Below are 21,652 nucleotides of genomic sequence, written 5' to 3' on the forward strand. Positions count from 1 at the left end.
GGCCCAGTCCCCTTCTGCCTTTCTAAGCTGTATCTAAGGCTTGAGAGGCAGCCAACCCTGGCGGCAGCAGAAAATCCAGGGTCAAACTGACTTCCCACTAACTTGATTCCCCTCTGTGAAATGGGGTGGAGGAAAATGATGTGGGATTGTCCTAAGAATTCCAAGACACGGGCATGCGCAGTGCTGTGCAATGGGCCTTGCGCGGAGTAAGCCCCGGGCGCTGGCTGGCCCTGTTACTATTGTCCCCTTATGGGACACAGCACACTTCCAGGAAGTCCCATGGAAGGATTACAAAGCCTATGCCATTCTACAGAAGGGAACTGCGCATCCCCAGATTTTTAGTATCCGAGGCGTATGTCTCAGAACACCCCCTTCCTTGGATACCAAGAGATGATTATGTTTGAAATGTATAACTTTGTATTTTTTATTGAGTTTATTGGTACATTTTAGGTATACAGTACAGTTACAGTCATTATTGGGATCTTGTACCTCTACATGACAGGTCTTAGTTCTCATTTTTTCCCCTTGTCTCTGCCCTCCCTTCACCCCCTCCTCCCTTCCCCATTTACAAACACTTTATTTCCATTTTTTCATGAAATGTATAATTTTGATGAATTTTTGGCAATTGTGTATACCTGAGTGAACTGCTCATGGCCCTAACTGTAAGGAACACATCCACTGCCTCTAAATGCTCCCCTGCTCCCAAACTGGCTCCCAGAAAACTGCTATTGTAATCGGTCAATTGGCATTTTCTAGAATTTTATGTATGAAATAACACAATATTATTTGCATGTTTTGCCTAGTTTCACTCTGCATAATTATTTTGAACAGAACTCTTCATAGTGCAAAGCTGAAACTCAGTATCCAGTAAACATAAGTTCCTATGCCCCTTTCTGAGCCCATGAAAACCACAATTCTATTTTTTGTTTCTATGAATTTGACTATGCTGGGTACTTCCCATAAGTGGGATCACGAAGTATTTGTCTCTTTATAATTGATTCATTTCACTTATTTTGTCATAAGCACAATGTCCTTAATTAAAGTCTTTACATGTTAAGATGTCTCAAAAATTCTCCTTTTTTTTATAAAAGGTCAAATAATATGATCCATGTAAGGCAGCTTTACTGAGTTAGTGTATTTGTCAAACCACTCATTCAAGTGTATAATTCAGTTTTTGTACATTCACTGTTATGTAACCCTGCTCTAACTTTAGAACATCACTGATACCCCCAAAAAGAAACCCAACCAGGCTGAGGCAGGAGGATTGCAAGTTCTGTCACCAGAGAGATAAGAAGAGGTCCATCTAAAGATGAGAGAGGGACTTCAACTTGGCCTGGGCTGGTCCTTGACTCCTGTTGCTAAAGACAAGTCAGTGAGAGATTAGGCAGATTTATAACACAGGAGTTTCTTGAAGTAAGAGAAAAATGAATTGAGCGTGAAGCCCAGAGGGGACACAGCTCCAATGGGGAGATCAGACTGGCCCAGTAACAAAAGAACCAGGCCAGTTTTTACAAAGGGCCCCCGAGGAGGGCGAGAGGCAGTTTAATGATCATCTCAGATCTGATTTTGTAAGAAGGCTCTAGAGAAATCTTCACTGATGCAGGGGGCAGGTCTGCATGGATGATTGTTTCTGCCTGATGGACTCTGCGGGAAACAAAGGTGACCGTAGGTTTAGGAAAATGACTGGAGATTTCTGGACGCCCATTGGTAGCTGAATGTCCCTGTAAATCTCTTATTTGGTGTCCTCAGTATTGCAGGGGGTGGGGTGAGATGGATTATGTAAATTTGAACTAATCAATCAACCTTGTAAGGCCAGGTTTTAGACTTTTCCTAAAGGTTAACATGCCTAAATGCACACCTGATCTGACTCCAAATTTTAAGGTAATAAAGGAGAAAGACATGAAATGAAAATTCAGTTTTGTTCTGCTTTTATCCATGGGGCATCCGTAGGGCCAAGGGAAGAGTCACTGTTGTTTTTGGGTTTGTGTTTGTTTGTTTTCTTTTGTGTGTGTGTGTGTGTGTGTGTGTGTGTGTGTGTGTGTGTTTTAGTTTTAGCACAATTAGCTTTCAAGTCCTGGTCTGCCTCATAAGAATAAACAAATCATTCTTTTAATGACTAGCAGATTGAGGGCCCAGAAATTTTTCTTCTTACCGTATAAGGCAAGTTCCAGGCTAGACTGAGTAACTAAGTGAGATCCTATCTCAAAATTTTTTGAAGGGCTGGGGATGAGCCCAAGTGGCCCAGTGGTAGAATGCTTGTCTAGTATGGGTGAGGCCCTGGATACAATCCCTAGTACAAGAGAGAGAAGAGGGAAAAGGAAAGAGAGAGCGAACCAACATATTAGCAGTCACTTCCTAATCTGCCTCTCATTCACTCCCTCCTTTCAGCCCTAGGCAACCAGCAATCTTCCTGTCTCTTATAGATTTGCCTAATCCAAAAAGTTTATGTTAATGAAATCATATAGCATATGGCCTTTGGTGGCTGACTTCTTCCCTTTGATATAATGTTTCATCCATCTTATAGCATGTACAATATTCCTTTTAACAGTTGAATAATGTCCCACTGTGTTGCTATTCCACATTTTATATATTCATTTACCAACTGGTGGGCATTTGGTTTTCCCACTTTGGAGTTATAATGGGTAATTTTGTGATGAACATTCATGTACAAATTTCTTTGTGGATATATTTTATCATTTCTCTTGGGAGCATGCCCAGGAAGGAGACTGCTGATTCACATGGAAACTCCATGAGGAACTGCCAGACATTTTTCAAGGCGTCTGTGCCATCCTACATGCCCATCAGTACAGGCGAAGGCTCCAGTTCCTCCACGTTGTCACCAAAACTTGTCCTTTATCTGTTTTATTAAAGTCATCCCAGTGGGCGTGGCACGGTATCACACTGTGGTTTTGATTTGTGTTTCCCTAATGACTAATGATGTTGATCATCGTTCCATGTGCTCATTGGTCAATAGTTTACCTCTTTTTTGGAGAAATGTCAATTCAAATCCTTTGCCATTTTAAAATGGGGGTATCTTTTTACTTTTTTTTTGGTACCGGGGATCAAACTAAGGACCTTGCACTTGCAAGGCAGAAGCAGTGCCACTGAGCTAAATCCCCAGCCCAACTTTTTTGTTTTCTTGACAGTATATTTGTAACATAAAAGTTTTCAATTATGATGACATTTAAAAAAAATTTTTTTAGTCACTTGTGCTTTTGGTATACTGTTTAGGAAATCACTGCCTGATCCAGCATCACAAAAATTTACTTCTGTGTTTTCTGGTCTGTGGTCAATTTTGTGTTAACCTTGTATCTGGTGTAAGGAAGGATTTCAACTTCATTCTTTTGCAGTGAGTATACGGCTCTCTCAGGCACAGTGTTAAAAAGACCATTTTTTCCTATTCAGTTGTCTTAACACCCTTGTTGAACTATGATCCATTCTGCTTAAATTTGGTATATAGTGAGAGGAATGGGTTGAAATCATTGTTTTCTTTCACCTTTTTTCTTTCCCTTTCACCTTCCCACATGTCTTCCCTTCCTCTGTTTCTTCTTCCCTTCCTTCATAATGATAGCCAATTGGCTGGACACTACTGTTGAAAAAAAAATATTCTTCTTCTAAGGACTTGCTTTTGCATTCTTGTCAAAAATAAAATTTCCACACATTTGTGTTCTAATTCTGGACTATCAGTTCTGTTCCACTTGTGTCTTTGTGCCAATTCCATATTGTCTTGATTATAGCAACTTTACAATTCTTAAAACTAGGTAGTGTAAGTCTCACAACTTTATTTTTCTGTTTTGAAAAATAAATTTGGCTATTCTCGATCTTATTAATTTCCATATGAATTTTAGCTTACCCATTTCTGAAAGAAAAGTCTGTTAGGGTTGTGAGTGAAAGTTAATTTGACTCTGTAGAGAGAATGAGGGAATTGACCTCTTAAGGATTCTGAATCTCCCAATTTCATGAGCATGGTATACCTCTCAGCTTACTTCGATCTTCCTTGATTTCTCTGAGCATTGTTTTTATAGTGCTAAGTGTACAAATCTCCCATATTTTGTTAAATTTATTCCTAAAATATCTTATATTTTTAATATTGCCACACATACATTGTTAAAAATTTCAATATCCAATTGTTCATTGCTAGTAGGTAGAAGTAAAATTATTACTATTTTGTATTTTTCTCTTATATCTTGTAACTTTGCTGAAATCATTAGTTTTAGTAGCTTTTTAGTAGATTCTATGGGATTTTTTTTTTTTTTAGTTAAACAATGACTTTATTGCTTGGGTATATAGAAATACTTATGCAATCAGGGAAGAGGCTGTGGGTGACTCATGTTCCATTTGTGTGAGAGGATTCATCTGGTCTCATAATATTGAGTCAATAGCTTTGGTTATCAGAACCAACCGGGATTTATCATCCTTTTCCTTCTTATTCCTCTCAAGATGCTTGTAGACAATAACTGCTTTCTTAGTTGAATGAGGACAATCCTCAGGAAGGTCAGGAGCAAGCCCTTTGGACTTAACTCATTCTTGAGCTTTTATCACCCATCCCCAAACACACTTGTGCAACACCACATGAGTTCCTCAGGAGCCTACTGATTTATGAAGGAGGCAGGCCTTTATTGGCAAGTTTGTAAATTTTCTCTGTCCTGTCATCAGGTGTTGATTTCAGCCAGGTGGGGACATTGATGTGACAGGGCACAGCCATCTGGGACAGGCCCTTCCCAGGAATATACCAGCATATGACGGTGTTGCTCAGACAGCAAAAAGAGCCTACAGGAACTTTTACGTGGACTACTATGTTTGTGTCAATAGAGATGCTCTTACTTCTTCCTTTCTGGTCTGAATGCCTTTTTTTTTTTAAATAGAGATGCTCTTACTTCTTCCTTTCTGGTCTGAATGCCTTTTTTTTTTTCCATGCCTTACTTCTTTTCTTATCTATTGCACTAATTAAAGCCATTAGTAAAAATGTTGGATAGAAGGAGAGGGGGTACATATCTTTGTGTTCTTCCTACTCTTGGGAAGAAAGCATTCAGTATTTCACCACCAGGCATGAAGTTAGCTGTCAGTTTACCAGGGATGCCCTCTTTTAAATGAAAGAAGTTCCCTTCTGTGTGTGGGCAACTTTTGATCAGAAATTAATGTTGAATTTCATCAAATGGTGCTTGCTGGTTGCAAATGGTGTTGTTTTGTTGCATTTTTGATGAGATCATATTTTTTTCTTTTTTCAGTCAGTTAACATTGTAATTACACTGGCTGATTTTTTTTAAATGTACAATCATCCTTTTATTCCTGGGATAAAACTTAACTTGGACCAGATGCTGTGGTGCACGCCTGTAATCCCAGCACTTGGGAGAGTGAGGAAGGAGGATCACTGCAAGTTCAAGGAAAAAAAAAAAACTCAACTTGGTTGTAGTATACTTTCCTGCTTACATAGTGTTAGATTCTGTTTGTCAACCTTTAGTTAAGAATTTTGTACCTATGCTCATGAGGGATATTACTCTGTGGATATATTTTCTTGTAATGTTTTAATTTGGCATGGTATCAAAATAATGGTGGCTTACTAGATAGAGTAAGTTGGGAGGCACTTGCTCCACTTAAAATTTCTGAAGGGATTGTGTATAATTAATGCTAAACTGTGCTATCAGATTTCACTTGTTGAAGTCCTAGTACCCAGTGCCTCAGGATGTAACTGCGTTAGGAGATAAGGCCTTTAAAGAGGTGATTGTATTAAAATTAGAGTGACCCCTAATCCATTCAATTTCCCATGAACACAGAAGCCAAGCAGTGCACACGACTACTGTATTTATGAAAAGAGGGAACTTGAAGACCCAAAGAGACCGAAGGGATGTGCTTGCACAGCGGAAGGACCATGTGAGGACACCGCGAAAAGGGTGCTCTCCACAAGCCAAGGAGAGAGACCTCCAAGTGAAACCAGCCCCACCAACACCTTGATTTTGGACTTCCAACCTTCAAAGTTACGAGAAGACAACTGCTGTTTAAGACCCAGGCTGCGTAGCATTCTTAACTAGCACAGTTCGTGTTAGCTCTTCCTTAGGTATTTGGTTGAATTCACGAGTAAAATCATCTGGACCTGGTGTTCTTCGGAAAGTTTAAACTATAGACTCTACAGCCGTAGGGCTATTTCCAGTTGTGTGAGTTTGTCTTTTAAGGAAATTGACCATTTCATCTTAGCTGTTGAATATATCCTTATGTTCATATTCATACAAAAGTGAAACATAAGAAAATAAAAATCACGAGTCATTTTACAGTCTTCACATGACCATTTATTAATATATTGTGTATATGCTTCCAAATGACTTCTTTAGAGGTACACACCAATCCCCTCTGTTTGAAAACAACTGCTATTACCCTGTACATATATATGTGTAGCTTTTCATAATATCATCTACTATTCTACGAGAATATGACTATAGATGCATAATTAATAATTTGCTTACCAAATCTCATTTAAATTGCTTGTGATTTGGGGTGGGGGATCCCCTCATAAAAGTACCCCAGTCAGTATCCTTTCTCACCTGTTTCTGGGAACAACTTAAGTTTGTATCTTGGTTTACAGTCCCAGGAGTGGAATTTCTGGGTTGACCAGTTTATTACTGACTTCATTATTGGGCACATTGCACTCTGTAGGAGGAGGGCAAGGAGAGGAAGAGCTCATCCTTCCCCTGGAGGATCAGGCCTCTCTGAAGACCTGCCTGACCAGCACCTGCAGTGGGAATTCCAGAGAGGAAAGTGGCAGTGGTGCTGTTCACAGGCTCGCAGGGGGTCCCGGCCTTCACCTCCTTAGCATAAATCTCTGAGGCTCCCAGCTCCCTGCAGGTTGGCGGCTGTATCTTAGTGTGCAGACCGTACAGGGCCTGGATTCATCCTTCTTTGAAGCAGGATGGTATCAACCAAGCAAAAACAAAAGCCCAGCTTTGTGCAGACAAGTGTGGCAGGGAGCCGTCTTGCCACTCCTGGTCTTGTCTCATGGGGAATCGTAGGGCTTTTGGAGGGAATAAGGGCCTCAGATTTCCAGGAGCCACAGTCTGAGAGAAGTGTCAAGATCCACAAACCAAAACATATATGGATAACTGCAAAGGAATGCGCAAGCAAGTGCAAATTAACACCTTCCCATGTAAGGATGCGTGATCAGATGCGGATGCCGTGAGGTTTTTGCAGGATAACTTCCTGGGAAGGGGGGGTGTGGCGGCCAGCTCCACAGAGATGAAGCTGGGCAGAAAAGAGAGGTGTAGGCTGGGAGAGGGAGAATGAATGCTGCGTGAGACGGGTCCGAAAGACTGGGACACTAGAAGAGGAAGTTGGCAAAGCTGGGGGCAGGAAGGGAAGTTCTAGGAGGCTCCTTTCTGTCCCTTGTCAGCAGACTGGGGGCCACTAAGAGAGAAAGATCACTGCACAAGTGAGAAGATTATTGCAGTGTCAATTTCTCTCCCCTCCACCCACCCAATTCACCTCAGTCCTGGAGAGAAGGCCTCTACTTTGTAACAAACAGGTCTCTAAAACTGAGCACCAGCCATGTGCAGGTCACAGGGCACCTAATATCTGCTAGGAAAGTCCTTACTCTGCGAGGCCCGTACACTTGTTGCACCGCTAAGGACACAGGGAACAGGGAAGGAACATTCTTTTTTTTTTTTCCAGCTTTAATTGAGTTTATTGGTACATTTTAGGGATACAGTACAGTTACATTCATTGTTGGTATCTTGTACCTCTACATGACGAGTCTTGGAACATTCTTGCCAGGACTCAACCAGCAACTGGGGGTGCTAGGGACGGGAGCCCCACCAGCATCACTGCTCAGTCTGACGGAGTGGCTCCTGGAGCTCAGGATTCCCCTTTCTTCTCCTCTGCCCACTCCCTTCTGTGCACACCTCATTTCCCAAGCAAGAAAAAAAGTCTGCGCTGACTCTTGAGTGTCTCAGGCCCCCAACCAGAGGCAATGGTGCCTCGCGTTCAAATTTCAGGGGCATTTCTGGTTGTGACAACTTCAGAGTGGGTGCGGGGAGGGCAGCACAAGGGTGCTACTCTGCTTCCTGGGATGCACAGAAAGGAGGTCTGCGGTCAGCAGGTCAGTCAGGCTGAGCAGGACAGCCCTTCCAGGTGGGCGCTGGGGGCACTTCCTGGAGGAAGGATGTGCCCAGGCCCCTCTAGTCTTGGCCTGGGTGGACGGGGACACTGACCCTCTTCCAGATGAGTGCAGCCCCCTTGCAGATGTGGGTGGGGAGCTCGCTACAAATTAACTCCCTTCCAGACAGGCACACACGGGCCCCTTTGACAAAAGTCTTCTTGACCAAACTCAGCTCAGAGCCCTCTGAACTCTCTCATCTGGGCCTTGATGTCTGGACTTCCATCTCTCTCTGTCATCCGGTTATAGCAAGGATGCTTCTGCGTTGGTTTAGCCAGGATCCCTGCTCTCCATCTCTGTTTGGTCACCCTGGTGTCTGATCAGGTCCTTAGCTTCCACAGCCCCCTAGGTGGTGTCTGATTTCTCCAGCCTCCTCAGCTATAAGCCTGTTAGGTCAGTTTGGCAAGAACCCCCTCATCCCTGGGGTTTCGTCTTGGTAATTTTCCATTCACCAACCCTAACCTTATTCCTTAACCAGAAATCCCCCTTTTCCTTGCTGTATTTGGACTCCCAGTTTCTCCTCCTCACCAGGAGACTCTAATGCTGTGGTTCCTATACCCTTGAATAAATTCCACGCTACTGTGCTTTGACAAGTGTCATTGAAGAACTTTTTCTTTCGCATCTTCAGATGGAGATAGAGAGGCCTCTGGGCTCATTTCCTATCAGATACCGAGCGAAAGAAGCCAACTCCTTGGCAGGTACCTAAACCCCCCAGCAGGGCAAGTCAGTGCACATTGGAGGTGGGGACTGTGGGCAGGGCAGTTGCAGTGGGAGGGAGGGGGCGGAGCCTGCTTTTTCTAGGGCATCTGTCACCTGCCTCCTGCCCAGGGGCACTGCCCCAGCCCTACCCTGTCAGCGTGTGCGGTAGTGTGAAGCTGGGGCCCACTCCCCAGTACCTCCGGAGCACATCAAGATTTCAAGACCTATGTCACTGGCCCCCTGGAACCCAGAACATGGCAGATGGGGTGCAGGCCAGCCCCAAAGGGTTCAGGAAGAAGGTGCTGGTTAGACGGTCCTCTGGGTGGAAGGACCCAAGCCTCAGTGCCTCTTCCCCATTGAGATGCTCCAGGTAGGTGCCTGTTGACCCAGGATGGAGAGGGCCCGGGATGGGGGGTTGTGCTGGCTCCTAGAATCCGTTTCTCCTGAAAGGAGACCTCTGAGTCTCTGAGTGCCGGACTGACGAATGTCACTACATTTTCAGCCCTAGAAGGGCTTTGGGGGCGTTGAGTCAATCGTCCTACAGCACTTGAGGCCCAGAAAGACTAAAGGATCTCTCCACGGTTACTCAACATTTTGGAAGCAGAGCCAGCCCTAGAATCCGGGACCCCAGATCTTTTGGCTCTGGGTTCAGGAACCAGCTTGCAGGATAGGTCGCATGACTCCGGGTCCCAGAACTACTCCCGGGAGTAGGAAGGGGAGAGGTTCTGACCTGAGACAGTAGCTCCCTGTTTTGGAAGCTTTTGGGCGGAGGGAGGCTGGTCCCGGTGCTTCCCAGCTATGCCGCTCTAGGGTGTGATACTACAGGGAGGGCGGGTGGGGCGTTAATCACGGAACCAGGTGGCGGCTACTGGACCATCGAGGAGCAGCCTGGGTGATGCCTGTGGTGGGGCCCAGAACTGCAGGATCATGCAGGGTGAAGACTCAGGCTCAGTTTCCTCTCTCAGGTCCGGCCTGGGTGTGAAGAAGTTCTTGGCCATCACCATCCTGGCCGGCAGTGGTGAGCATTGCTCTGGGAGCTCCTGCCCCACACCTCCCTCCTGTGACCCTGGGCACCTGCATTATTGCCCCACTGGCCAGGCAGCTCCTTCCTCTCTCTGGGCCTCCACTTCCCAGTCCGGCTTCATCCTCTCCTCTGGGGTTGTTTACTCCTCAGCCACCTGTAAGCACGCCAGGGGCCTTGGCATTTACGAGCCGTGAGGGAGCAGAGCGCGTCGCTAAGCAAGCGTCCAGAAGTGATGTTGGCACGCGTTTGTGTGCTTAAGTGTGTGTACATGTCTGCAAGAGTTAATGAGTTTGTACACTGCAGCTAGATGCAAGTTAGTATGTCGTCTGGGTGTGTCAGAACAGGTGGGAATGTCTGTGTGTGCAGCGCATGTCCAGAAAATGTGTGTCGGGGTTTACACTGAGTGTGTGGACCCGTGTGTGTATCTGTGTGAGCGTGCATTCATTGTGGCATGCGCCTCCAGAATGTGAGTGTGAATGTAAGACACAGCACTCTGCACAAGGGTGGGTGTGGGTTTGTGGGCTCCTTTCCAAGGGGTGGTGGTCCAGTCATCATGGGTCAGGGCCAGCTGCCCCCAGGATTGTCAAGTGAAGCTCCCGAGATACCTCTGACTCCACCGCACACGCTGATGTTCCATCGGCAGCTCCTCTGGTGTGTGCGGAATGCTGCCTGAACCTCTTGCAGGCTTTTCTCACCGCCCCGAACATCACCCGAGCACAGCCTGGCTTGTGGAGAAGTCCATGAGAAAGGGCTATTCGCATCCAAGCACAGTGCCCTGCCAGTTACAAAGCTACTGCTGTGTGCAGCCCGAGAGCCTGCAGCTGGGCTGGCTGCAGACCGGGTGTCTTCTGCCTGGAGTGCGTGTGTGGATGTGACCTCAGCGCACACCACTGCTTCTCCCCTGGGTGCCACGCGTGTGAGCACATTTGTGAGGAGTGAGAATACATGTGTGCAGGAGTGGGAAGGGTGTGAGTGTGTCTGGGGTCTGTGTGAGCCCAAGGGTGTGAAGCAGGTGCACGTAAGAGCGGGTGTGCGCATGCACGTCCCCACTGGGTGACCAGGTAAGTTCCCACTCTTTTGCTTCATGGAAGCTGACAGTCAGGGGGTCTGGGGCCTGGAGCCATCATACCTCCTATAACATCCGCACAACAGATGGGGAGACGGGGACCCTGCGTGGGAGAGGAGGTGGCCAGAGCCTCACGCCTCGGGCAGGTGCTCTCTGCACATGCATGGTGGCACTTAAACCCCGAGGGCCTGTGAGACGATGTCACTCTTCTCAGTCCTCAGATCCTAGAACTGAAGCTGAGTTCGCCAGAGTCTTGGTTAAACCTATTTTCCAGCCCAATCCTGGGTGGCTCCCAAGCAACTTCACACTTACAGTTTTCTTCCAGAGGACTCAATAAGAGGATAGGGAGCAGCCCTGGCACCTGCTCTCGGCAACAGGCCTTTCAGGCCAGCCCCTGTCTGCATCTAGGAGAAGGGCTCAGGACTACTGGAGGCAGTGCCCTCCCTCCTGCCCTGAACCCCAGCCTAGGACACTTCCGAGGTGATAAGCCACTCTCTTCAGAGTCATCTTTCATTTTCCCCTTGTCCTTCTTCTTTTCCTCTTCTTTGCTCTTTGTTCTCTGAATGGTGGACACCGTACAGTCAACCCCAGAAGACTCTGGGGGAGCAGGATTCCCAACCTACACCCCGATGGTGAGACAGGCCTGACCCAGGGCCCCACCAACCCCTGAGAGGCGGCACTGTGGTGGCTGCAAGGATCTGGGATGAGCTAGACTCACGCCAGGCACTGGCCCACAGGTCTGTCCCAGCCCAGGCAGTCACCCCCATCGTACAGATGTGGAAATGGATCCCCAAGGAGCTGTTGTTTTGGGTTCAAGTCTGCTTGACTCCAAAGTCTGAGCTCTTCCGCGTTGGTTGCGGTGGTGATCATTCTCCATCACTAGAAGTTTTGAACAACCGCATCTCAAAAAGCAAGTGTAGCCCTTGGGGTCCATCAAGCCTCTGAAGTCCTCAACTTTCTCTGAGAACATTTCCTAGTTCATGCAGGAGGGCAGAGCGGGGAGGAACTCGGAGGGAGCAGGAGGCAGGCACTGATCCAGGCACTTAACCCTGGGTGCAGCTGGAGGCGCCCAAGGATAGAAATTGCAGGTGAGGTCTGTGCTGCATGACGGTTAACATCCCAGCTCAGGGCCAACAAACCCAAGTTCCATTCTGGGCTCTGCCACTTCCGGCCTGTAGGACCCAGGTGAGCTTTCACCTTTCTGGGCCTTAATTTTCTCACCCATAAATGGAGATAGAATGACTTTCCTGCTGGTGTGTGGGGTGGCTTCGCCCAGGAAAGGACTATGGGTGCCAGGAGCATGCATCCCAGCACTGGGTGGGCCTAGTGAAAACCAGGAAGTGGATTTGTCTGGTATAGGAAATGTCCTTGCACTACTGCTTCCTCTGTGCACGCATTAGTGTGTACATGTGTGTGTGCATGAACACACGTGGGTGTGCCTCTCCCAAACACCAGCCAGCCTGAGCCAGCAATAGGAAACCCTTTCTGAATTTTCTCTGGATTAAGCCTGAGAGGCACAAACTCCAGGCTGAGATGGGGACCCTGACTCTCACAGGGGGCAGAGACGGGCCAGGGAAGGAGAGGAAGGACCCAGAATCAGAGCCCTATAGCTCCTAACCACATGTGGCATTTGCAAAGCCCCTCCAGCGTGTGAGGCATGTGGCAAGCCCCTCCTTAGGGACCATGTTCAATTCAGATGGTCCCCAGCTCGTGATGGTTTGACTTGAATGTTTTGGTTTTTTTTTCTCACTTTATGATGGTGAAAAATAACACACATTTACTAGACACCATATTTCAAATTTTGAGTTCGGATGTTTTCCCAGGCTGGTGAGACACAGGGAGATCTTATAATGGGTTTATCAGCATGTACCATCATAAATGGAGGAGCATTTGTACAGCCAAGTGACACAGGGTGTGGGTGAGGAAACCTCACTGCCTGGATCCTGGTTCTGTCTCCACCCCTCTTTGACGACTTGACCTTGGACAAGTTAAAAATTGCTCCAGCCTCAGCCTCCTTATCTATAAAAAGAGATGACTGCTTGAGGGCTGCAGTGAGTACTCCAAGCACGGTGCACAGAAGAGCTCAGGACCGTGCCTGGCACGGAACGCGGCCTCAGCTAGAATGAACGTGCCAGTTCCTCGGGAACGTAAGCTGTAATGCAGGACATCGGTAATGCACCGTCTTCGAGACCTTGCAGATTTCCTCTCTCCTTTGCTCTCTGCACTGCCCTACCTCTCCTGCTTTCCCCCTTTCCTCCCCTTTCCCTTGGCCCTGGGCAGGGGGAGGACAGTCATGGGGTAGGGCTCACACATCCCTTTGGTTCTCTTGCAGTTTTGTCCACTGCCTATGGCAGCCTGTTCAACCTCAAGTCCATGGTGGAGGCCGTCACAGGCAGAGGCGCCATCCTGTCCTTCGTGGGCTATGGCTGCTACTGCGGGCTGGGGGGGCGCGGCCAGCCCAAGGATGAAGTGGACTGGTAGGTGCTGCTGCTCTGGGCTCTTGTCGGGGACCAAGGGGACAGCTGAAGGTCCATGTTGGCCTCCGTGTTTGTGAGGACAAAGGAAGCCCTCTCCCAAAGGACAGGGCCTATTTGATGTTACGGGCGATTATCCTGACCTTTGACCATGTCTTCCCCATCTGCCTTGGAGCCTTTGTGTTTTCCTCCTCCAAAGTCTCGGGCAAAGGCACGCATGGAACCTTTGCTGGGTTCCCAAATGCACAAGGGAACAACAGTCACACAGCTGATCTCTGAACAGCAAGGACCATGACACTTGCTCCATTGGACTGGAAGCTCTGGAGGACAGGGCTGTGCTTCCTCTGCCAGCCTGGAAGTCCCCCACACCATGGCTTCTACGCCACCTCCCTTACAGCAAGCAGCATCCAGGGTGGCGTCACTGGGAACTTAACAAATGCGTGCTGACCACTAATTTCATTCCTCCAGAGGTGACAGGGACAGCCGCTCTGCACCTACTGCCCACCCCCCTTCTGGCAATGCCCGCTGACCCTCCAGACCATATCCCTCCATGGACACTCGACCCAGCCAGGCGGAGCCTCTGCATCCAGAGCCCAGGCCCCTGCCTCCCACACTGACCTCACTTCGGGGCCCCCTAACAGTCCCCACACCCCAGCAGCTGTATGCTGGGCTCCAGCTGGGGAAGGTGGGAACTCTGAGGATAGGATAAGAGGTGGGAATAAGGACAAGATCCCAGGACACCAGCCCCAGCTCTGCGTGTGGTTACTCAAGCGAGTAACTGGCCCTCCCTGGGCTACAGTCTAAAGGTCTGACCCACGAGGGACAGGGACAGATGGTCTGCTGGGGAGGAGGAATGGACCAGCTGGCTATTTCTGCCTGCTCACCCCTGCCCACTCCCAGGTGCTGCCATGCCCACGACTGCTGCTACCAGAAGCTCTTTGACCAGGGCTGCCGCCCCTATGTGGACCACTATGACTACGTGATCGAGAATGACACTGTGATCGTCTGCAGTGAGTCACCCCCTCAACAGTGGTCTCACCCTGTGTTGTGCCCCATTGTGCTGGGATCTCAGGCAAACAATGAAAAACATGTGGCATAAGCGTGTCCCAAACATTGCATGGGACAAAGTGACACTAACAAGTAAACATCCGTCTAAAGTCAACCGTAGCATAAAATTAAGAATTAGCGCAAGCCTCGCTTCTCAGCCTTTTGGCTAAGATCAAGGGTAGGAATTAGCACAAGCAAGCAGTTGGTGTTAGAACTGATGAGCACACACACAAATGAGTGTAAGTACTTCCTGCCACTCAATCACTCCATCCAGGGTGGGGGGTTTTGGCCCTGGGACTGGAGTAGGGAGGCCTGGGAGAGGAGAAAGAGTAAAATTACGGCCAGGGTGGACCTCTGGTTTTCTGGATGACTTAGATAAACCGTCCCTCTTTCTGGGCCTCTGTCCAACTATACAAAGCCCATGTTGGACTTCAGTGGTTTCCTGGTTTTCACCTGCACTAGACTCACCGCAGGATTTGTTACAATAAACTGAAGGACCCCATCTGGAGCAGCTGGCCCCACAGCCTGGGATAGGGCCACATTCTCGGGGCCCCTGGGGTCCCAAGGTCTGCGTCCCCATCCCCCAACATCCTGGTGTGGCTGCTGCCCCACCAGTCAAAGCTTTGCACCCTTCCCATCCCCAGGCGAGCTCAACAAGACAGAGTGTGACAAGCAGACGTGCGAGTGTGACAAGAGCGTGGCTCTGTGCCTCAAGAACCGGGTGTACAGGGAGGAGTACCGTGGCTACCTCAACATCTACTGCAAGGGTCCCATGCCCAACTGCAGCATATACGACCCGCTCCCAGAGGTCACCTATGGATATGGCTCCTCAGCAGCCCCTGCCCTGCCCCAGCACCTCTGAGGTCAGAGAGCCAAGAGGGAGGAGGGTCTGGCTGGGGGACCAGACGGATGGAGCACATGCAGATGGGCCAGATCTGAGCCCAGTGCTGCCGCCCTGCTGCCCCTCCCCAGAGCCTACAGTCTCCTACAGAGACCCCACCAGCTCTTCCAGCTCAGCCCTGGAGTGGGGGCTTCCTCGTTCTGCTAGTTCTGGCCTTGGTAGGGAGCACGTGGCTTGTTGGGGTCTCTCCAGAGTGCGGAAGACAAGACCTGAGAAGGAAGAACAGGCTCCGTTGCTGGCCCCAGCCTGACCTGAGAGCCTTTGAAACCCAGCCTCTTCCAGAGACCTGGCTCAGGATGGCGCCTCTGCCTCAGGGCCTTTGGGTGCATTAGAACCTACTAACAGAGCAGGTGGCTGCTCCCCTACCATCACGGAGGTGACACAGCACACCCGGGCCAGGCACCAAACACATGTCCCCGCCCCAAAGTCCAAGAACCTCTGAGCAGGCTCCCGGGCACAGTGACACTGGCCTGAGTGCATAGGAACTAGGACGGGGGTGCGTGAGATACACCCCCAATATGCACAGCTCTTCTCCCGACCTGTGACCCACGTACACAAGAGATGCACCCCGCCCTGCCCACACACTGCTCTGAGGATGGCCCTAAGCACCCCCCAGTGCAGAGAGTGGCAGGGCCAGCCCGAGCGGCCGCACCGAAACAGCCAGCCCAGGACGGAGGACACTGACCCTCTGTTCCGGTGCAGGGAGAGGTCAGGAGTCTGTAGTCCTGTTTGCAAGAAGAGGCTGGGGGTGAGACTCACTCCATGAAGAGGGACAAAAGAGAAAGGAAAAGGAGGCTGGGGGACCTTTGCAGAAGCCAGGAGGGAGGGAGCGAGGTGGGGAAGGGGGAGGGCGCAGGAGAAGGCACGGGGCAGGATGGAGGCCCCGGGTGCCGCAGAGGTGAGGGACCCGGCTCCACAGCCCACCTGCCCTACGGTGCCCAGGCCTGCTTCTCCAGGTCTCTGTCCCTCGCTGGCCTCGACTTCCACGTGGGGTCAGGGACACCACAGCCGACCCTGCCTCACATCTCCTTCCGCCTTCATCTGTGTCCATCCCAAGGACCCACAGAAGCCACCCCTGCCTGGAAGCTGAGAAGAGCCGCGTGTTTGGTCTGTTCAGGTGGTGTCCCAGGGGAAGAGAGCCAAGCGCAGGTGGAGGTGGAAGCAGGCAGCGACATCTGCAAAGACAGCGGAATAGGCCAGAAGCCTCACCATGCCGCACAGAAGCTCCTAGAACAGCAGCCCTGGGACCGAGGAGTCGCCCTTCCAGGACCACCTCTTCCAGCTGTGGTGTGACCCGACCTGCCCAGTCACAGGATCTCTCTGTGCTCTCAGGAGCCCGCCCAGGAAGCCTCCTCCCTCTCCCCTCCCAGCCAGGGTGGGCTGGGATGAACAGGACACTCGTCCTCCTGCGTGGTCGTGGCCCCAGGCCCGTGGACTGTCCCTCTGCGTACAGCCTTGTCTTCTGAAGGCCCACACCTGCATGAGGGCGGAGACTCTACAGTTATGAGGTCCCCCCCCCCACATTTCCCAGATGCTGCAGCCCCCGAAATCTCCACAGGCCTGGGCACCCCCTCTTCAAATTAATAAAGGCCTTCTGCCTCCATTCCCTCTGCTGGGCCCTTCTCGGTCAGGGTCCAGAGGCCACAGGGATCCATCACTTCAGGAGGTCAATGCCGGGGCAGAATAGCAGAGGCTCAAGGAGGGAAAGGAACTTGCCCAAAGCCACACAGGCCTTAAGCGGGGCTCTGAATCCCGAGTGTCCGACTTTCCCACTCTCCCTGTGCCTCCCTAGTGGCGACAGGCAGCTGGGTCACAGAAGGAGTAACGGGTCCTGGATAGCAGCCGGTCTCCTGTCTCTCCCAGCTGTTTATCCATTGTCCCGTCTGTGAAATGGGACCACAACTCTGGCCTGAGCGGTTGCAGGTGTCACGACAGTGGGGCGAAAGGGCTCTGTGAGCTAAGAGGGTGTGAGCTCCAAGGGGAGGTGGACTCGGGAGCTCATGACCTTCCTGCTGGCCGCACGGTGTGGAGAGCACAGACAGACACTCCTGTCCACACGGCATCCCCAAGGTGTCGCAGAGGTAGTCAGGGCGGAGCTAGAACAGTGTCTTGGGTCACCCTGGGGTGTGGGAAGGAGCAGGGCTTAGCTTACATCTTGAGGGAGGCTCCTGGCACCTGCAGAGTGAGGTCTCCTTCCTGGAACTTCCTTCTGGTCACTTTCCAAGTCGGTGAGATTTTCCACACTGAGGATGGAAGGCGCTGTCCTTGCTCCTTGCTGGCCTAAGGCTGCTACCCTCCCCGGCCTAGGTCCACCCCTGTTTTCCACTTCCTAAGACTCATCCCTTTTTTTCCCCCTCTTCTCAGCTTTAGGACCTTAATTTTTTTGGATCCTTTTCTAGAATTCGGGCGACACCTAGTGGACATTACAGGTCACCACCAGGGCTGTACTGCACACCTCTTGCATCTCTGCTCTGCAAAGACCCTGCCCCAGGCAGACAGCACCCAGCGGAAACAAGGAAACCATTAGCGTCCCCTCAACCATCTCATTATTATCACCAGCAGCACTCACAAAGAGCAGCCCTTGAAGCCCGGAACAGACTGGGTGGCAGTCGCAGCTCAGCTACTCACGCACACGCTGTGTGGTCTTGGGCAAGTCACATCTCGCTCTGAGCCTCAACTCCCCGCCTTCTGTACAGCGTGGTCAACCCTGAGGGGCCTATGAGAAGGGACTGAGTGAGGTCGGGGATGAGAAGGCCCCGGCATAGGGCCCGGCGTGGGGGGCGGGAACTGTCAGTCAGAGAAGGGTGTGGGGCCTCAGGGTCGGGCTGGCCAATAGGAGCAGGCAGGAAGAGCCGCTGGCGGAAGCGGATCCCTTCTCCCCAAAACAGAAACTTGGCAGAATCAGAGCCGTAGCTTAGCAAGAAACTTGGCTTCGTGGGACGTGGCACTTCCGGTACGTGTGTGTGAGGGGGAAGGAAGGATGAAAGGAGGAGGAGGGACAGAGAAAGCAAGGTCCTGAGGGCATTTATTGTCCCCAAGCCATAGCCAGGCTCCTGGCCCTCTGCCTGACCCTGTCCTCAACTGGACCCCGAAGCCACCTCTGTGCAGCCTCGACCATGACTGTGGAGAGGCAGCCTTTTCTTCCCCAGAGGCTGCCACAGACACACTGCTCTTAGCTCTCCCAGTTGTGCCTCTCTAACATGCAGCGGATGCTACCAACTGTGAACAATAAAGTCCTGGAGGAAATTCACCAAGGTTTCCAGCATCAGGATGGGTACAGGGAGATAGACAGGAAGAGAACAGGTAATATATGGAGTTGACAATGGCCACCCTGCTGGGACATCCTGTCAGGCAGGCGTCCCGGATCCCAGAATATCAGGGCCAATGGGAGAAATAAAGCAGGATGAATTGAGCACGTACTATATGCCCCAAACCATGTTAGTGCTCTGCGTGTGCGTCTCATCTCACGGCATCCTCCCACTAGCCCTCCAAAGTGGGGGCTATTCAGAGCTTTGTTTGTAGAATGAAGACCCTTAAAGCCCAGAGACACTAAGTCAATTTCTCAAGGTCACGCAGGATTTGAATCTAACTCCTGAGCCTTAACCTTAGAAAGCCTCTGGTTCGACATCTTACTCCCAAGCAAGGAGGCAGGAGATCCAGAATCAGAAGATGGGGTTTGCCTTCCAGCCCACCGCACACTAGCGGACCGCTTGTGACAAAGCCCCAGTCCTCGCTGGCTCTCCATTTTCCCCGGCGAAATGGGCATAAGTAATGCCCGAGGTCCTTCTAATGGGCAATGTGACAAGCCCTTCACTGTGCCAAGTCTTGGAGGGCTGGGATTTCAGTGGCACCTGTCTGGGGACTGGTGTTCATGTGTCCCATGTGCCTGGGACGAGGCAAGCACTGGGTACCCAGAGGCTGTCTCCTCCAACGACTGAGCCTTGGAGGGGACACCTGGACTCCCCCACTCCGCAGCTCGGCCTCTCAGGGGCAGGGTCACACCCTCAGAAACGATCTCAGAAAGGATGCTTGGCGGCCCATGGCCTGAGCCACCAGTCCATACAGTCAGCGACCCACAGAGCCACTCACCCAGCCCGGCAGGGCTGGAGGCCACACTCCACACAGCTGTCGTGCCCTTCCTGACTTTTCAGATACACTGGCGTGGGAATGGAGAACTGCAAGTCTGCCTCCTTCGGCTCCCACACACAGAGCCAGCCACAAAGGGCAACGGCCACTCCGGGGTGAGGCGCTGAACCCCAGACAAGCCCTCCATGGAGAGGCCACCACTCCACCACCCCGACCTCTGACAGCTGCATCCCGATCTCAAGAAGCATGGGTAAAATCTAAAGAGAGTTGCTGTAAAAACACATTTGTTTTCAAAGCCTCTAACAGCAGTGCATGCAGAAGAGGGAACTCACAGCATGAGTCCTCACTCCCACATGGCACAGGGCACAGCCTCCACGTAGCTCCACCTTGCTCCTAAGGACCCGCAAGCTCCGGGAGGCTGGGCCGCCCAAGGCCGTACGTGGGAGAGCGGTGGGAAGCTCAGAACACCACAGACCCCGCTGCTCCCAGGGTTCGGGTCAGATTTCTGAGTCACCACAAGCTCTTCTTGTCCCAGCCCTGCCCCTCATCTTTTTGCTGGCCCTAAACACCCCTCTGCTGCCTTTCATGGTCCTTAGCTACTTCCCGCACTTTCTCCATGCTCTCTTGAGCTCCAGTCACTCCATAAATGCATCAGAGATTTTTTTTCCAAAGGATAAAGATCCTTGCCTTCATAATTGTCTATTCTAGTGGGGCAGACAGACCACATAAAGGACTGTAGGTGGGTGTGCAGCCCATCGGGTGGGGTAGAAAAGAACTTAAGGGAAAGCCAGAGAGGACAAGAAAGACCAGGGCAGTAGGAAACAGGTAGCTTTGAAAAGATGTGGGATTGGGGGAGCCTTTGGCACACGGGCATAGGGGTGAAATAGGTAGACCCAGTCAGCCTGTTGGTCTGACATGTGGAGAAGACTGAAGGGTGAGGGTAGATGCAGGGAGGGTGGTGAGGAGCAGATGCCGTAGCCCAGGCACAGGCGATGGCAGTCTCACCCCAAGATGGCGAGAGACAGTGAATGTGGTAAGACATGGCCAGATTCTAGAATGTTCCCTTTTACCTCTTTCCACATAAACCTTTGACTGAAGCCCTATAAAATTTCAGAATCTAGATGCCTCGGGAAGGTTACGCCAGCAGCTTGAATGTGGGCAGGAGATTTAAAAAGAAGTTGGCGGCCTGGTTAAAAAGAAGTTGCCTCAGCTGCGATGCGGGAGGCAGGTGGATGAGGAGCCTGTGCTTGCCTTTGTCGAATCCTCTTCAGTCCCTGTATCTGGGATGTGCAGCCCACCCCCACTTGGCCTCCCTAACTCCTCCCCGTTTTGCAGTGTTCCTTGAGTAAGTCTTCCTGGACAGTGGTCCGGCTCCCAAGCTGACCCCATCCCAGAATTTCCCAGCATGCTCTGCCGTCATGTTTGCTGTCTCCCCCTGGGAGTACGATGTCCCTTTACCTCTCTGCCCCTCGCACAGGGCCTGGCCTGAAGTTGGTGCTCAGTACATATAGACTCCTTCCCTCTAAGGACAGTGAGGTTTCCCGGGGAGCATCAAGGTCATCCCTGGCCAGCCCCGGCTCGGAGCCAGGGCACATTCCAACAGGGCTCAAATATCATCAAGACCTATCCCTTCCACTACCAGACCAGGAGCTGGGCTCTGGGAATGGGAAGGGTCCCATCTCACGGGATCTGGATCTCACTGGATCTCACCGGAGCCCTCATCCCCCACAGAGCCTCAGCCTGGCCCCTCTTCCTCCACCGTGGCTGTTAGCCCCACACCCTCCCAGAACAGGCCTGGCCGGGGCTGTGATCGGGACCCTCCAGGCGGGGAGGTGCGGCTGGTTCAGCCTGCTCACCCTGGTCCCACCGCCCTCAGACCACTCAGGCCCTTCCTGGTGCTCAGGGGCCTCCAGCGCCCCTGCTGCAGCTGCTGTTTCTAAACACGTGCGGGTGGAGGAAGGAAGAGGGAGACCAGTTTACCGTGCAAAGGCAGGCTGAGCCAGAAGCCGGGGGCACTGGCCCTCGGACCTGCTGCGACTGTCCCCCGCCTGCCTCCCTTTCTGTCATCACGTCTCTTGCTTTCTCAATCCAGATTTTACTTCTGGACTCTATTTTATGTCTGGCCTTCGGCATATTCTTCCTAGGATTTTTAGACCTGACTTGTGCGTTTTCTTTAAGTCTCCGGATCCCTGCTTCCCAGCACTGTTTCTAGCAC

The 21,652-nt window shown here is 51.0% G+C and overlaps 2 long non-coding RNA genes across 4 annotated transcripts; one reads left to right on the forward strand and one right to left on the reverse strand.

Annotated features, from left to right (window-relative positions):
• Positions 1-7,704: 7,704 nt before the first annotated feature.
• LOC109117740 lies at positions 7,705-18,135 on the reverse strand. 3 transcript variants are annotated; one of them, XR_004518681.1, is made up of 5 exons: positions 17,921-18,120; positions 17,504-17,594; positions 16,276-16,526; positions 16,037-16,076; positions 7,705-15,560 (listed from the first exon to the last, which is right to left on the reverse strand). It is a non-coding gene; the product is annotated as an uncharacterized LOC109117740 (long non-coding RNA). The 3 variants fall into 3 exon arrangements; XR_004518680.1 differs by lacking the exon at positions 16,037-16,076 and having other exon boundaries at positions 17,921-18,117; XR_002025043.2 differs by lacking the exons at positions 7,705-15,560; positions 16,037-16,076 and having other exon boundaries at positions 16,084-16,526; positions 17,921-18,135.
• Positions 18,136-18,210: 75 nt separating this feature from the next.
• Positions 18,211-20,755, forward strand: LOC104855408. The gene is made up of 3 exons (XR_778403.3): positions 18,211-18,304; positions 19,503-19,687; positions 20,552-20,755. It is a non-coding gene; the product is annotated as an uncharacterized LOC104855408 (long non-coding RNA).
• Positions 20,756-21,652: the final 897 nt, after the last annotated feature.

Source organism: Fukomys damarensis, unplaced genomic scaffold, assembly GCF_012274545.1.
Source record: "Fukomys damarensis isolate Sample0158 unplaced genomic scaffold, DMR_v1.0_HiC HiC_scaffold_23, whole genome shotgun sequence".
In the NCBI taxonomy this organism is placed as follows: Eukaryota; Metazoa; Chordata; class Mammalia; order Rodentia; family Bathyergidae; genus Fukomys; species Fukomys damarensis.